The sequence below is a fragment of the Cupressus sempervirens genome, chromosome 8, assembly GCF_028749045.1.
Source record: "Cupressus sempervirens isolate cs-2001-9-10 chromosome 8, ASM2874904v1, whole genome shotgun sequence".
Classification (NCBI taxonomy): Eukaryota; Viridiplantae; Streptophyta; class Pinopsida; order Cupressales; family Cupressaceae; genus Cupressus; species Cupressus sempervirens.
The window spans coordinates 624761086-624776497 of record NC_143125.1 but is presented as its reverse complement, the minus strand read 5'-3'; the positions used below and the strand labels follow the sequence as shown (position 1 = coordinate 624776497).

At 39.3% G+C, this 15412-nt stretch overlaps 1 protein-coding gene across 3 annotated transcripts in view; it reads right to left on the bottom strand.

Annotated features, from left to right (window-relative positions):
- LOC149543994 (DNA (cytosine-5)-methyltransferase DRM2-like) overlaps positions 1-15412 on the bottom strand; it is a 169207-nt gene that overhangs the window by 96889 nt on the left and 56906 nt on the right. The gene's annotated exons all lie outside the window — the stretch shown is intronic.

Sequence of the window (15412 nt, the reverse complement as noted above, 5' to 3'; positions counted from 1 at the left end):
GATTAAAAAGAAAAGACAAAAACCTAGTTAGCATACAATTTCAATATTGTGTGTTACAAATACATGTATACTGTATTATAATAGGCTGAAACAACCATAAAATGATAAAAGCAATAAAAATAGACCTGATATTTTTTTATGTTTCTAACTTCTTCAATTTCTTTAGACTCATAATTCTAAGATTTTCTTGATTTCTGTTGAAGTTCACAACTAACATTTTACCATTCTTTGGAGATGAGGGAGACCTTGTAGTACAGTTTATACATAGAACTGGGTACAAGTCAAGAATAGAATTGGTAAGACAACTTATGAATAATGGTATGGCCACACTCCTAGTCTGATTTACTTCAAAGTTTTTGTAAGCCTAGAGAGGAATTCTCTGGAAAGTTTGATCCTACAAGTGATGGAGGAATATTCTTAAGTTATTCTACCAAGAGTAAGGCATAAAAGTGTTGGAATAAAAGAACTAATAAAATAACTGAAAGTGCTAATATGAAGGTAGATGAATTTCCAGACATATCTGAAGTACATGATTCAAATAAGTAAGAAACCGAAAAGGGCAAGGATATGATATTCAAACAACCAGGAAGTACACGAGACTGTTGAGAAAAACAATGAGGAAAATGAAGAGTTGCAACCGGTAAATGAAGAAGAAACACAAAGGCTTGAGCCGGTAATGCCATAGTTGCAAGTTTCAGCATTATATCGCCAATACCGCAAAATATCGCTGAACAAAACAGGTCCCAATATAATCACGGTTTATCTCGGGGCCAAAATAATTGAAAAAACTGCCATGAAATTGTTGATCCTATGGCAAGACATATTGTCATTAAGTAAAACACTTAGTCATCATAAAGTCGGATTGTACTACAACCGAGCTTCTGTGTAAACCAAGTAGCCAAGCATTCCAGTTTCAAAATGGCAATCAAGTAGGCAAAGTAGTGTAGACCAAGTCAACTGAGTCAACCGAGTGTTCAATGTGAACCGAGCATCCAAGGTCAACTGAGTGCAAGAGTTAGCCGAGTTCACTGTGTTTCCTGAGTGTCACTATAACACCCGAGTGAATAATAAGACCCGAGTGTAAGGTTCCCAAGTGAAGAGGCCTAGTGAAGACCGATTTGATGGCCGTACAGAAGCCTAGGGTGAGGGTCGTATGGTGTGAAGGTCACAAAAGTGGCCGTACGGAAGTTGGGTAGTGGCCGTACAGAATATCAAATTAAGGCCGTACATGGAAGGGATGGCAAAGTGTAAGACCGTACAGTGATCAAGTGGTCGTACGATGGTTATTGATGTCCGTACGGTAGCCTTTGTTGGCATATGGTGGAGAGGGCGGGGATGGCATACAGTGCCTTGGATACCTAGCAATGATATGTGAATTGTACAGTGTTGTTTGGTGCCACTTTTTGCAGATGTACGGACAAAATAATGTAGAAAAAAATGCAAACAATTACAACCATGAACAAAAATAAACACAGAGATGATCAATTATTATTTGCTAGAAGATAGTGCTCCGATTTGCCAGATCTAAGCGAAGTATGACATGCAACAATGGAATAGGGTGAGGGTTGAATCTCACTGAAACCGCACGAGCCAAATAGGGAAGATCTTTCACTTCTAAAATGGCGAACAATCCAAAACTCCAATAGGAATTCGCAGTACATAGAAAAATCCAAATGCATACCTAATGACTACCTATAAGCCATGCTTAAATACCCGTTGGGGAAAACTTTTCGAGGGTGTACAAAGATAGCCAACAGCGACACAAACTACGGAAACAAAATACAAATGTTTCCAAGATCCTTTATTAACTAAAGGAAGCTAGCTGAGTTAGGTAGATGCCTGGGATGCAGATGTGGCAACACGTGAGGAGGAACATGAGCTTGGTCATCCTTCAAATGCTTTTGTTTACCCTAAGGACGTATTCACGCACCTATTGAGGATGTTACAACTGCAAATACTTCAACACCACCCACGTAGAAACAACGATCTCTTTTGAGCTTTATTCGTAGACGCAATCTATGGTTTCGTCTTCTAGTTTTTATTGATACTGAAACTTGAATTTAACACATTCAGAAGTGGTAGTTTCATGGAGTTTGACTTCTACATGTATTGAACTTATTTTTGTTGAGATGTACTTTTTTTGGGGTATATGATTCCATCACTATGTTAATCTACAAAGTTTTAGTTTTTTATTTCTATGAATTACTATTTAACTCAAAACTTTGATTAAGATATGGTGGATATCTCAAATCATTATATGTTCTACAAGTTTGGTGTGTATTGTGTATTTTCCAGAATATTTTAATAAATTATATATTTTTAAATGTTCAATAAAAGTGTCAATTTATTGCCAAATCGTTCCCCAACTTTTGGCAATATTGAGATATTCAAAAAAAATTGGTCTGTTGAGATATTGCCAAAACCGATTTTTTTTCAACAATGGGTAATACCAAGGTATGTGAAATTGAATCATTCTTCTAATCAAATAATTGGAGATAAGAATGCAGGAGTGCACACTAGAGGGAAGATTAGAGAAAGTACCTATTTGATTTCTGAATTTGAGCCTAGAACAATGGATGAAGCCTTAAAAAGTGATGATTGGGACAGAAATGGAAGAGGAACTTGATTAGATAGACACGAATGATACTTGGACAATAGATCCCGAACCAAAGAACAAGAATATAATTGATGTAAAGTGGGTCTTCAGGAATAAATTGAATGAAGATAGTACAATTGTCAAGAACAAAGCAAGTTTAGTTTTCAAGGGATATTGTCAAGAAAAATGTTCGGATTATAGTGGGACTTTTGCACTAGTCGCTAGACTTGAAGGAGTTAGGATGATGCTAGCCTAAGCAAGTTATAAGAAATTAAAAGTCTTTCGGATGGATGTTAAATCTTCTTTCTTGACTGGTATAGTGGAAGAAGTTTACACTGAACAACCTGATGGGTTTGCTTTATTGGAAGATGAGGATATGGTTTGCAAATTGAAGAAAGTTTTTTTTTCAACAATGGGTAATACCAAAGTATGTGAAATTAAATCATTCTCCTAATCACATAATTGCAGATAAGAATGCAGGAGCACACACTAGAGGGAAGATTAGAAAAGTACATGTTTGATTTCTAAATTTGAGCCTAGAACAATGAATAAAAGCCTTACAAAGTGTGATGATTGTGTCAAAGAAATGGAAGACAAACTTGATCAAATTGACAAGAATGATACTTGGAAAATAGTTCCCAAACCAAAGAACAAGAATGTAATTGGTGCAAACTGGGTCTTCAAAAATAAATTGAATGAAGATAGTACAATTGTCAGGAACAAAGCAAGATTGGTTTGCCAATGATATGCTCAAGAAAAAGGTTTGGATTATGGTGAGACTTTTGCACCACTCACTAGACTTGAAGGAGCTAGGATATTGCTAGCATATGCAAGTTATAAGAGGTTCAAAGTCTTTCAAATGGATGTTAAATCTTCTTTTTTGAATGGTATATTGGAAGAAGTCTACATTGAACAACCTAATGGGTTTGACTTATTAGAAGATGAGGTTATGGTTTGCAACTTGAATATAAACTTTTATGGTTTGAAGCTGAGCATCAAGAGCATGGTATGAAAAGTTATATTCATACTTAGTTAAGATTGGTTTCAAAAGAACAAGTGAACATGGAATGTATATTTGAAGGTTGAAGGTGACAGATTGTTGATTGTTGAAGTGTTCTTAGATGATATTATCTTTGGAGGAGATGCTAATTTAAGTTTGGGTTTTGTTGAAGAGATGATGAAAGAATTTGAAATGTCCATGATTGGTGAGATAAAATTCTTTGTGGGGTTATAGGTGATGCAAATGGAAGATGGGATTTTCATTCATCAATACAAATATGTCAAGTGTTTAAGACTTATGGTTTGGAAGATTTTAAAACCAGTAGGTACACCTATGGTCACAGAATGTACGTTGTCTAAGAATGACACTTGAAGTTTAGTTAATGAAACACTTTACACATCCATGATTGCAAAGTTGCATTACATTGTACACAGTAGGCTTCATATAGCTCACGCGGTTGGGATAGTTGCTAAATTCCAATCAAATCCAAAGGAACTACATATGGTCGCAGTGAAGAGGATATTTAGATAGCTTAAAGGAACAATTGATTATGGTCTTTGGTATCCTCACAATCATGATTTTGCTTTGAAAGTGTTTACTAATGCAGATTGGGTAGAAAATGTTGATGACAAGAAGAGTACAAGTGGTCGAGCATTCTTTCTTAAAGGAAAACTTGTTTTTGGGATCAATAAGAAACAAAATTGTATATCTCATAGAATAGTTGAAGCTGAATATATAGTTGCCTAAGTAATTGTTCACAAGCAATATGGATGAAACAAATCTTGGAAGGGATAAATGAGAACGTTACAGAACCGGTTACTATCTATTGTAACAATGCAAGTGCTATTTAGATATCAAAGAATCCAATCCAGCATCCTAAGACAAAGAACATTGCAATTAAGTATCATTTTCTAAGGTAAAAGATACAAGAGAAGGAAGTAAGGATGGATTGTGTGACATCAATCTAGCAATTGCAAATATACTCACTAAGTCATTACCTAAGGACACTTTTGAGTATCTGAGAGGCAGGTTAGGGGTTATTCCCCTACTGGAGAAGAACTAAGATGCTATTATTGCATCAATCCACTTAACTTATTTGTTCTTTCTATGGGTTGATGTAATGGAGACTACTTCTTGGAGGGAGGAAGCAGTTGGTTGTTACTGAAGGTAATAGTTGGTCAGAAAGTTGTTTGAAATTCAAAGTATGAAGGTCACTTACGAATGAGTGAGGCACCTTTGGCATTGTTTTCGAAGGGGATAAAGTCTAAGAAAGATCACAAGCAAATCATATGCCCAAGGGGAGAAGTACTAGAATGGGAGAAGAATGTGACAAATCACAATTGGAGAAGATCAACAAGATCAAAGGCATGTGGCAAAAGAAGTACAAATTAGAGGTTGGATTAGCTGTGGGGGAGCAATCAAATAATTCGCCAACTAGCATTCACATTTCTTGATGTGTTTGTATTAGTTGTTGGTTTTCCCAATGTTTTTGGCATTGGTGACAGTTGGTGATCTTGGTGTTTCCATCAATGCCAAGGGGGGTCATTTTTGGTATAACTGATGCAGATGTCTTCAAGAATTGTTAAGGGGGATGATTACAACATATGTTTGATGGTCATTAGATTAGTTATTATGTTGTCATTGATGATAACTTTATCGTTGGCTATGAACTATTTATAGTGAAGCTAGGTTCTTTACTATGCAAGAGACAAATCAAGTGTGTAGTTTTGTGTGACGAGCTAGTATGCAGGATTTTTGATATGGGAGACTTGGAGCTGGTTCTAGTTTTTGTATATGTAATTTCATGTATTGCATATAAGTATTGAGTTATGATTGATTGAAGTAAGACAATATAACTGTCTTAATTAGTTTATGACAAACAATGAATGATTTGATTAGTCTATCAAATCTATGATGTTTCAAGAAATGAAATTTAGGACATATGTTGTTTACTCAGTTGTTTGATCATGGCCAAAGTTGTGTATGATTTATTTTACATGACGGCATGTTTTAAATCAATCAAAGGCAATCCAGGAAGGAAAGTGAAGAACAAGTTGAATTTTTGTGTTTGATCTTGAACTGGTAACATGTAAGCCGTTTTCGGTAGATCTTTCAAGATGAAAAGTTGTTTGAAGATGTGGCAATGACATGGCACCAATAAAGTTTGATGGATAGGTTATACATTGGCAATTGTAATGGAATTTCTTGGAAGTGTGTCTATTCATTGGAAAAAGTGATATGGCCAAATGTTCTTTGTTGGATCGATGTTGATTCAAATGGTTGATCGAGAACCATCAATTGATGATAGATTAGGGTTTGGTAATGTGTGTTGGTCAAGCTCTGGTGGACTTCAGATGTAACATGTTTAGCTTAAGATGGTGGATGACCTACTGAGAAGTATATTTGTATGGAAAAATCTTAATTTTGCAAGTGTGAGAGTGGATAGTAATATCGACAAGGGTTATGCGATCGAGTTGGTAGTTGAATATCTTCAAGTAGATGCAGATAGTGAATTGAAAGGGATCTATACAAGCAGTGTTGAAGTGCTACTTAAGTCAACTTTAATAAGGTGAGTAGGTTCTTAACAGTTCTGAAGTTAATTCCTTTAACAGGGTGGCTCTTTAATATGAGTTAGAAAATCCTTTCACAAGGTTACTCCTAAAAGGATAAAGCTCCTAATACAGCTAGAGATAAATCCCTTAACTGAGTGACTCCTAAATGGGCATGTTCTTTAACTAGGCATCACTGTAAGCTCCTACAGGGCCAAGCCTTTAACAAGGCACATTTCAAAAGATTGCTCAATACTTGTAGGCATTAATTCTTCATGGTTATTCCCTCTGACCAAGGGTTTCCACAATAAAAATCTTGGTGCTATAGTGTTACTTGCGTGGATGATTTTATTAGTTGTCTTATTGATCTTTTCACAAGCTAACATGGAATGAATGGATCGATGGATAGATGTAAGATCTAACATATTACGAAGTAATTGGTAAAATACTTGCTTAATATTAACAAAGACCGAGAGGTCAATATATACAAAAGAATAAAACGATGTTTCCTTAGGAAACAATTGTAAAGAATAGAAACAATCTATTCTAGCTAAAAGAAAGCTAAGGAAAGCTACAGACTAACTAATATTAGAAACATTCTAATATTAACAATAGATTACAAATAGATAACCATTAACTAATAATAGAAGCTTTATCTATTATCGTAATACCCTCCCTTAATGGTTAATCTATCCACAACACCAAGTTGTCCTCTAAATTTAACATACTTATCAGGACCAAGAGGCTTGGTCAGAATGTCTGCAGTCTGATCCGTGGTAGGAACATAGTGCACGTCTATTGTCCCATCTTCAACCAGTTGTCGTATGCAATCACAGTGAACATCAACATGCTTGGATCGTTCATGGAAGATTGGATTTCGTGCTAACTTGATAATGCCTTCGTTATCAACAAACAAAGTGGTCGGTCCTGCTGGTGACATCTACATACCCCCAAGCATCTGACTAAGCCAAACAATTTCAAACTTGCCTTGACTGTCACTCTGTATTCAGCCTTTGTAGAGGAGAGCGAAATTGCTTGCTTCTTCTTACTAGTCCATGTGATGGCACCATATCCAACTAGAACACATATCCAGAAGTTGACTTTTTATCGTCAACGGAGCCTACCCAATCTAAATCTATGAACCCTCTGAGTCTAGAATTAGAACTCTGAGAGTAAAGAAGTCCATAATCTGAAGTGCCCTTCACATAACGAAGCACACACTTTGCTACCATCCAATGAACAGCCTTAGGAGCTGTCATAAAACATGAGATGTAGCTAACTATGAAGCTTATATCAGGCCTAGTAGCAAAGAGATAGAAAAGGCTGCCTACTAGTTGCCTATATGTAGTATCATCAATAGGAGGTGAATCAGACTTGGCTAATAACTTGAGACCTTTCTCCATGGGTGTAGATGCAAGCTTGCAATCCTGCATACGGGATTTGTCTAATAAAGCCCTGGCATATATAGACTGAAAGATGAATATACCAAAAGATGATTGCCAAACCTCAACATCTAGGCAATAGTGCATGAGCCCAAGGTCAGTCATATCAAAACATTGGCATAAATTCTGTTTGATTCCCTGAATCAAAGATGTCGAACTGCCAATAATTCTCAAATCACCCACATAAATAACCAGAAGGATGATGTCATTGTCAGTAGTCTTGATTTACAAATTTGAGTCTGAAGAAATCCTCTGAAAGCCTTGATCACTTAGATACTTATCAATTTTCATGTACCATGCCCTAGGGGCCTACTTCAAGCAATAGAGAGCTTTCACTAATCTGAGGACCTAATGTTATTTACCGGCAACCTTAAAACCAAGAGGTTGTGTCATGTAGACCTCTTGGTGGAAATCAACATTCAGGAAAGCACTCTTGACATCTATCTGATGGACATTCCAACCAAATTGTGTTGCCATGGCTAGGACTAATCTGATTATGCTCATCTTTGTAGTATGGGCAAAGGTCTCCTCATAATCAATACCCTAACGTTGAGAAAAGCCCTTTGCAACTAAACGAGCTTTGTACTTATCCAAAGTACCATCAGATTTGTATTTGATTTTGTAAACCCATTTGTAGCCAATTGGTTTCTTCGCTAGAGGAAGATCATAATGGAGCTAGGTGTTATTCTTCAGCAGGCTCTGGTGTTCATGGCATGTTCCCATTCTGGAATTCCTTTAGCTTCGGAATATGTTTGAGGTTCTAAGGTTCTAACACACTGTGAATGCTGACCATGAGAGCTAAGTTAACAAACTCTATAGGTTTTCTCTTTTTCCGAACAATCCTCCCATCAATGAGCTCATCATCACGAAGATCAGTAAGAGTATTAGCCCACCACTTAGGCTGGAGAGGAGAATGACCAACATTAGTATCAGGAGATGCTCTATGATCAAGTTCCTCATCTAAAGAATTTGGATCAAACTCAGGTGAAGCATCTACAACTCTGGGTGATCCTGCAAGAGAAGTTGGAGGTGTCTGTATAGGGATCACTTGTGTAACTGGAGCCATAGTAGCTACTGGAGCCCTCCTATCAGATGGACCTAATGGAAGCCTAACTCCCAAATCATGAGCCTTCTTAGGCTGGTCTATTGGATCAAGAACAGGAGAAACAAGCATGAATGGTTCACGTTGCTCATCAAAGATTACATCACGACTGTACAGGAGACGAGATGTCCCAGTGTCAATCAAGTGGTAGGCTTTGTGAGGACTATTATATCCAACAAGCATGAGTTTTTGACTCTGGGCATCCAACTTGGTGCGAGACGCATCAGGGATCCAAACAAAATCACGTGAGCCAAAAACTTTCAGGTGACTAATTTTGAGCTTGCGATCTGACCAAGTCTCTTCCTGAATCTTACCTTTAACTGTCACTGTGGGTGACCAGTTCAAAAGATAAACTGCAGTATTAACTGCTTCTGCCCAGAACTTATTTAGAACATGTCAATGCTCGAGCATGGAGCGAGCCATCTCGGTGATTATTTTGTTCCAACCTTCAACTACACTATTTTGTTGTCGTGTGTGGGGTCTAGTTAAGTGGCGTTTGATGCCAAGAGTCTCTAAGAAGCTAGAGAATTCATTAGAACAAAATTCGCCCCCATTGTTTGCCCTAAGAGTAATAATAGATTTCTCAAACTCTTTTTGAACTAAACGTAATGTTCCAATGTCCCATTGACCCTTAGTAACAAGTTTGTGCGTGTGTGTCTAAAGACTGCTCGAATACAATCTACCACATGCGGCAAGAAGGCCTAGATAGGCCATACAGTACCTTATTGGTTTAATGTGGAGGTCGTACAATGTGCAAGATGGGGAAGTAATAAACAGATTGGTCATACGTGGTGGTAAGTGGACCGTACGATAGACAAGGGATGTACAAGTGGCAGAGTTGGATGGTCATACAAGAGGGGCCCGATGGTCATATGGAAGAGGCATGTTGGTCGTATGGTAGACTGGAGGTGAAGGCTATACGGTATGGTATTCGTATGGTAGATAGTATGCAACTGTAGTACAGTAAGAGGGACGTATGGAGGTGTGGGTGGATGATGTATGGAAGACAGAATGAAGGTCGTACGGAAAATGAGGAAGTAGTACGAGAATGTTTCGAAAGCGCACAATTAGGTGTCTCAGCCAGGAATGATAAACCACAACTATGAATGCAATCTTGTTCGTACATAAACGCAATAGATATAGATGAAATCCAGACACAATAATAGAGACTTGAACACGAATAATCCTTCAATTAATATATGCCGAAAGATGATGCTCCAATTTGCCAGATCCAAGCGAAGTGTTACAAGTGACGGAATACGATGAGGGTTAAATCCCACCGAAACTAGATAAAACAAATAAGGAAGGTCTTTCACTTCTGAAATAGCAAACAATAAAGAACTCCAACGAGAATTCGCAGAACAAAGAAGATAATCCAAATTGCATACCTACAACTACCTACAAGCTGTGCTTAAATACCTGTCGGGAAAACTTTCTGAGGGTGTACAAAGATAGCCGACTACACTTACCTATGGAAACAATACTAAAATGAGTCCAAGATATTTTAAATCAATCGACTGATTAACAAATATTTGATTAATAAACTATTTCATTATGGGGATATTACAGTCCTCCAGTCCCAAATTTTTCTTGCCCTCAAGCAAACGCAATGCCGGATGTTGTAGAATGTGCTCACCTTCCTAGGTTGCATCATCCAGCGGCAAGTGTTCCCAACATACCAAATTTTCCGTCACTGTTCAGTTCTGCAGGGTCTTCCCACGTACTTCAATAATCTCGGCTAGTTCCAATATGAGCTTTCCTTCATTGAGTGGCGGAAGGTCTGAGGCTACCGTGACCACCTATCGCATGGCTTTTTTCAAGTAGGAAATATGAAAAGCGTTACGAATACGACTTCCCTCTAGAAGTTCTAGCTCATAGGCAACTTCACCGATGCGGCGAACTACATGATAAGAGCCATAAAATCGTGGCTTCAATTTTTCTTTTCCCTTCTCCTTCAATGAGGATTGTCGGTATGGCTGGAGCCTAAGATAGACCAAGTCTCCCACTTCGAAACTCCTCTCCATTCGATGTCTGTCGGTGTACATCTTTTGTTGATTTTGTGCCCGTTGTAAGGTGCTCTGACCCTCTTGAAGCCAATCCCTCGCCCTTGGTGCGTGACTACCACCAAGAACTTTGTCAATGAAGGAAAGGGGTTCTTACCCATATAGCGCTTTGAATGGTGTCATCCCGATGGACATGTGGTATGTGGTATTGTAACAATATTCCCCTAGGTGTATCCATTTGATCCACGCCCGTTGTTGCGCCGAAATGTAGTTCCAAAGGTAACGCTCGAGCCACTTGTTCACAATCTTCGTTTGTCCGTCTATTTGAGGGTGGTAACTAGTACTTGGTGACAATTTTATCCCTACCAACCGAAACAGTTATGTCCACAGGATACTGATAAATCGCCCATCCCGATCACTAACAATGTTTCAGGGTAACCCGTGCAGTTGAAAGAGTTCTCTAAAAAATAGACCAACCACTTGTGTGGCCTGAAAATCTCAAATGGCAAAAAAATGTGCGTACTTTGTCAATCTATCAACCACTACAAAGATACAATACTTTCCGTTCACCTTGAGAAGTCCAGTTATGAAATCCATCGAGATACTTTCCCACTTTTGTTCTGGCATTGGCAAAGGTTGCAGTAACCCGGTGGGTTGAGTATGTTCGGATTTGTTCTGCTGGCCAATCGCACACTTTCTTACATACTGCAATACGTCTCCTTTAAGACCTTTCCATGAAAACCTCTCCCCGAGACGTCTATAAGTTTTGAGGAAGCTCGGGTGTCCTACCAAGGGTGAGTCGTGAACCTCCTTCAATTTGGACTCCAGCACTAAAAATATCCGATTCTTATAGTAAATGATGTCATCCACCACTTTGTACCGATTATCCTAGGTATCACCACCCATTAGTTTATAGCCAAATGTGTTTTTGGAATATTCTACCAACAAATGTGCTTTGCAGTCAACTGAAATCTAGGTTAGCAAGTAGAAGGCGGGTTTCCTGGACAAAGCATCTGCAACCACATTGTTCTTTACTTTCACATATACAATGTCAAAATCAAAAGCCTGAACCTTGCTTACCCATTTTTGTTGCCTCTCGTTCAAGTCTCGTTGCTCCAGAAAATATCTGACTATTGTGATCCGTACGAAGGACAAACTTGGCACCCACCAGATACTGTCAGAACTTGGTTAGTGCATGTACGATGACCAACATCTCTTTGTCATAAATAGAATATAAGCATTCTGTTTGCGTAAGCTTCCTACTCTCATAGGCTATGGGGTGTCTATCTTGCATCAGTACCGCACTAATGCCTTCTCTGGATGCATCGCACTCCATAATGAACGATCGAGTGAAATCAGGTAAAGCAAGCACGGGACAAGTGCTCATTGCTTCCTTCAGCTTATCAAAAGTGAGTTGTGCCTTTTCATTCCACTGGAAGGACCGCTTTATTGTCAGATCTATTAATGGTGCGTTGAGCTGATAGAACCCTTTTACAAACCTCCGGTAATAACTGCACAGTCCAAAAAATCCTCGCAACTTCGTGAGTGATTTTGGGGGAGGCCAATCAACAATAGCCTGAATCTTCTCCTAATGAACTTGAACTCCATATTTACTGACAACATGCCCCAGGTACAATATTTCTGTCATACGGAATTCACACTTGGATTGCTTGGTGAACAAAGATCGATCCTTCATGATCCTTAGGACTTCATCCAGATGCTTCAAGTGCTCTTCCCATGTCCTACTATAAATAAGAATATCATCAAAAGATACTAGTAAGCACTTGAGCAATTGTTTGTTGAAGATGCAATTCATGCATGATTGGAATGTAGCAGGTGCATTCGTTAATCTGAACAGCATGACCAGGAACTCATAATGCCTGTAGTGACAACGAAAGGCCGTCTTTTCCACGTCTTCCTCCCTCATGCAAATCTGATGGTATTTGAAACGGAGATCTATTTTCGAAAAATAGATTGCACTGTGTAATTCATCTAGCAACTCATCTATCCTTGGAATGGGATATCTATTCTTTATTGTTTTTTTGTTCAACGCACCGTAGTCCACACACATGTACATTGTCCCATCCTTTTTGACCAAAACCACTGATGACACGAAGGGGCTAGAATTGGGACGGATCCATCCTTTCTCCAGCAGTTCCTGAAATGCCTTTTCGATCTCATCTTTGAATTTTTTGGGGCGGTAGGGTGTGGTTATGACCGGCTTGGTTCTTGCTTCCAATTCGATATTATGTTCAAACCCTCGATGAGGGGGTATGCTAGGAGGAATGTCTATAAAAACTTTATCATGTTTACTCAAGATATTCTAGAGATCATCATCCTGGGGAGGTTTCCATTGGCCTTTTATAGGTTCTACTGAAACAAAACAATGTGCAGCCCAAACAACGTCTTCATGCCGAACAATTGCCTCCATCCGATGAGCAAAAACTTCCTTGGACTCTCATTTCCCATTCCACAGAGAACAACCTTCTTTCCATCGATAACAAAAGTGAAGTCCATCCGTTTGAAGCTCTGAGTGTATTCATCAAGTGTCTCCATCCATTGTATGCCCAGAATAATCTCCATATCATCAAGGTCCACTATAAAGAAATCCTCAATCACTGTGTGATTCGCCATTGTGATGCTTAGCTGAGGAACAAGGTGTGTGCAGGGCAGAAGAGTTCCTCGGACAACCTTGACCTGGAATCCTACACACGTCTCCATAGGTAAGCCTCTTCGCTTTACCAGAGATGAGTTTATGAAGTTTAGAGTGGCTCCGCTATCGAGCATCACCATAACCCTTTGTCCTTGAAGGGTTCCCCATACATGAAATACCGTGCACCTTGGGCTACCAGCTAGGGGGATAGTTCCTCCACGCCGCACCAATGTTGCAATTCTTTTTGTATGGTTCAAACTAACCATTTTGGTGTCTTCATAGGGTTGGTTGTCTTCAAAGGGTATATCTTCCTGTTCGTCCTCATCATCGGACATGACATCAATATAGTGGATTTTTCCTTTCACGAGGCATTTGTGCCCAAGTTCCCATGTTCCTTTGCAGTTGAAACTTACTTTCTTCCTTCGGAGCTCCTGTCTGGTAGCTTTGTCCAATGACGGATTTCTCGATGGAGGTTTGTTATCTTTGTCCCTCGGAAACACCGGTGGTTTGGAATATGAGTAACTTCATGAGGATGACACCATTGATGATGCCATACTTCTTGCCTTCTTAATAGCTTCCAACAAGGTGACAGGATTGAACCCTTTAACCCAACCCTTCATTGGTTCTATTAGTCCATCCATGAAGAGCACTATTCATCTTCCTTCAAAAATGTCCATGACCAAAACAGAGAGTTTCTAAAATTCTACAATGTAGTGGTCAACCGATCCAGTTTGCCTCAGTTGTGCCAAATCTTTGAAATTGAGTTTCATATCTTTACCGCCAAATCGATCTATCAATCTCTCAGTGAATTCCGCATAGGTATTTATTTGATCATGCCCCAATGTGATGGTGTTGTGATGCCACCATTCATGCGCAACTCCCTCCAAGTGTAAGGCCGCAAATTTTGCTTCTTCTGGCATGGGATTAAGTTGGAAGCATCTGCCTTCATTGCCCCGCGCTTGCGCAAATATGGCTCCGGATCTGTCAAATGGAGACAAATTTACTTTACTCAACTTCCTCCTGAGATCATTGTTAAAATATCGTCTCTTTCCGCCTCCCAAATATCTCATTCTCAAATCTACGTAATCTTTGTAGGATATTCTTCATCCAAATTCGCATTCTTCCAGTCTTCTCTCAGTTCCTCTTGCATTTCTTTAAAGGTCGATTGCTTCACTCTAGGTGATGCCTTTGTTCGTGGGGGAAAAGACGGCATGGAAGATCAAGAGCGTGCTAGATGAGGGTTTGCTTTACCCGACACCAAGTCAGCAGTGTGACCATTTTGTTCTCCAGATATTTTATTGTCTACCAACTTCTTGAGAGTCTCTTCCATGACTCGCTAAGTATCATTGATTTGTGCCTAATTCCTCGCAAGTTCTCTCAGTAGTGCCATGAGTTCGACAACTTTGAGTTCTGGTTCGGTAGCCATTCTATCAACAGAATGGGTTCTTCTCTTCCAGCTATAAACTCTCATTCATTGTCCAGAGGTTGGCAAGATCGAAGCTCTGATACCACTGTAATGTTACAATGCCCCCCTGACCCTTAGTAACTGCCCGAATACAATCTACCACATGTGACAAGAAGGCCTAGATAGGTCGTAAGGTACCTTATTGGTTTGATGTGGAGGTCATACAGTGTGCAAGATGGGGAAGTAATATATAGACTGGTCGTACGTGGTGGTAAGTGGACCATATGGTAGATAGGGAAGGGATGTACGACTAGCAGAGTTGGATGGCCATACGGGAGGGACCTGATGGTCGTACGGAAGAGGCATGTTGGCCGTACGGTGCACTGGAGGTGGAGGTCATACAGTATGTTGTTCGTACAGTAGATAGTATGCAGATGTAGTACGGTAAGAGGGCCATGTAGAGGTGTAGGTAGATGATGTATGGAAGACATAATGAAGGCCGTACGAAAAATGAGGAAGCAGTACGGGAATGTTTCAAAAGCTTCACGATTAGGTGTCTGAGCCAGGAATGATAAACCACAACTGTGAATGCAATCTTGTTCATACATAAATGCACTAGATTTAGATGAAATCCAGACACAATAATAGAGACTTGAACACAA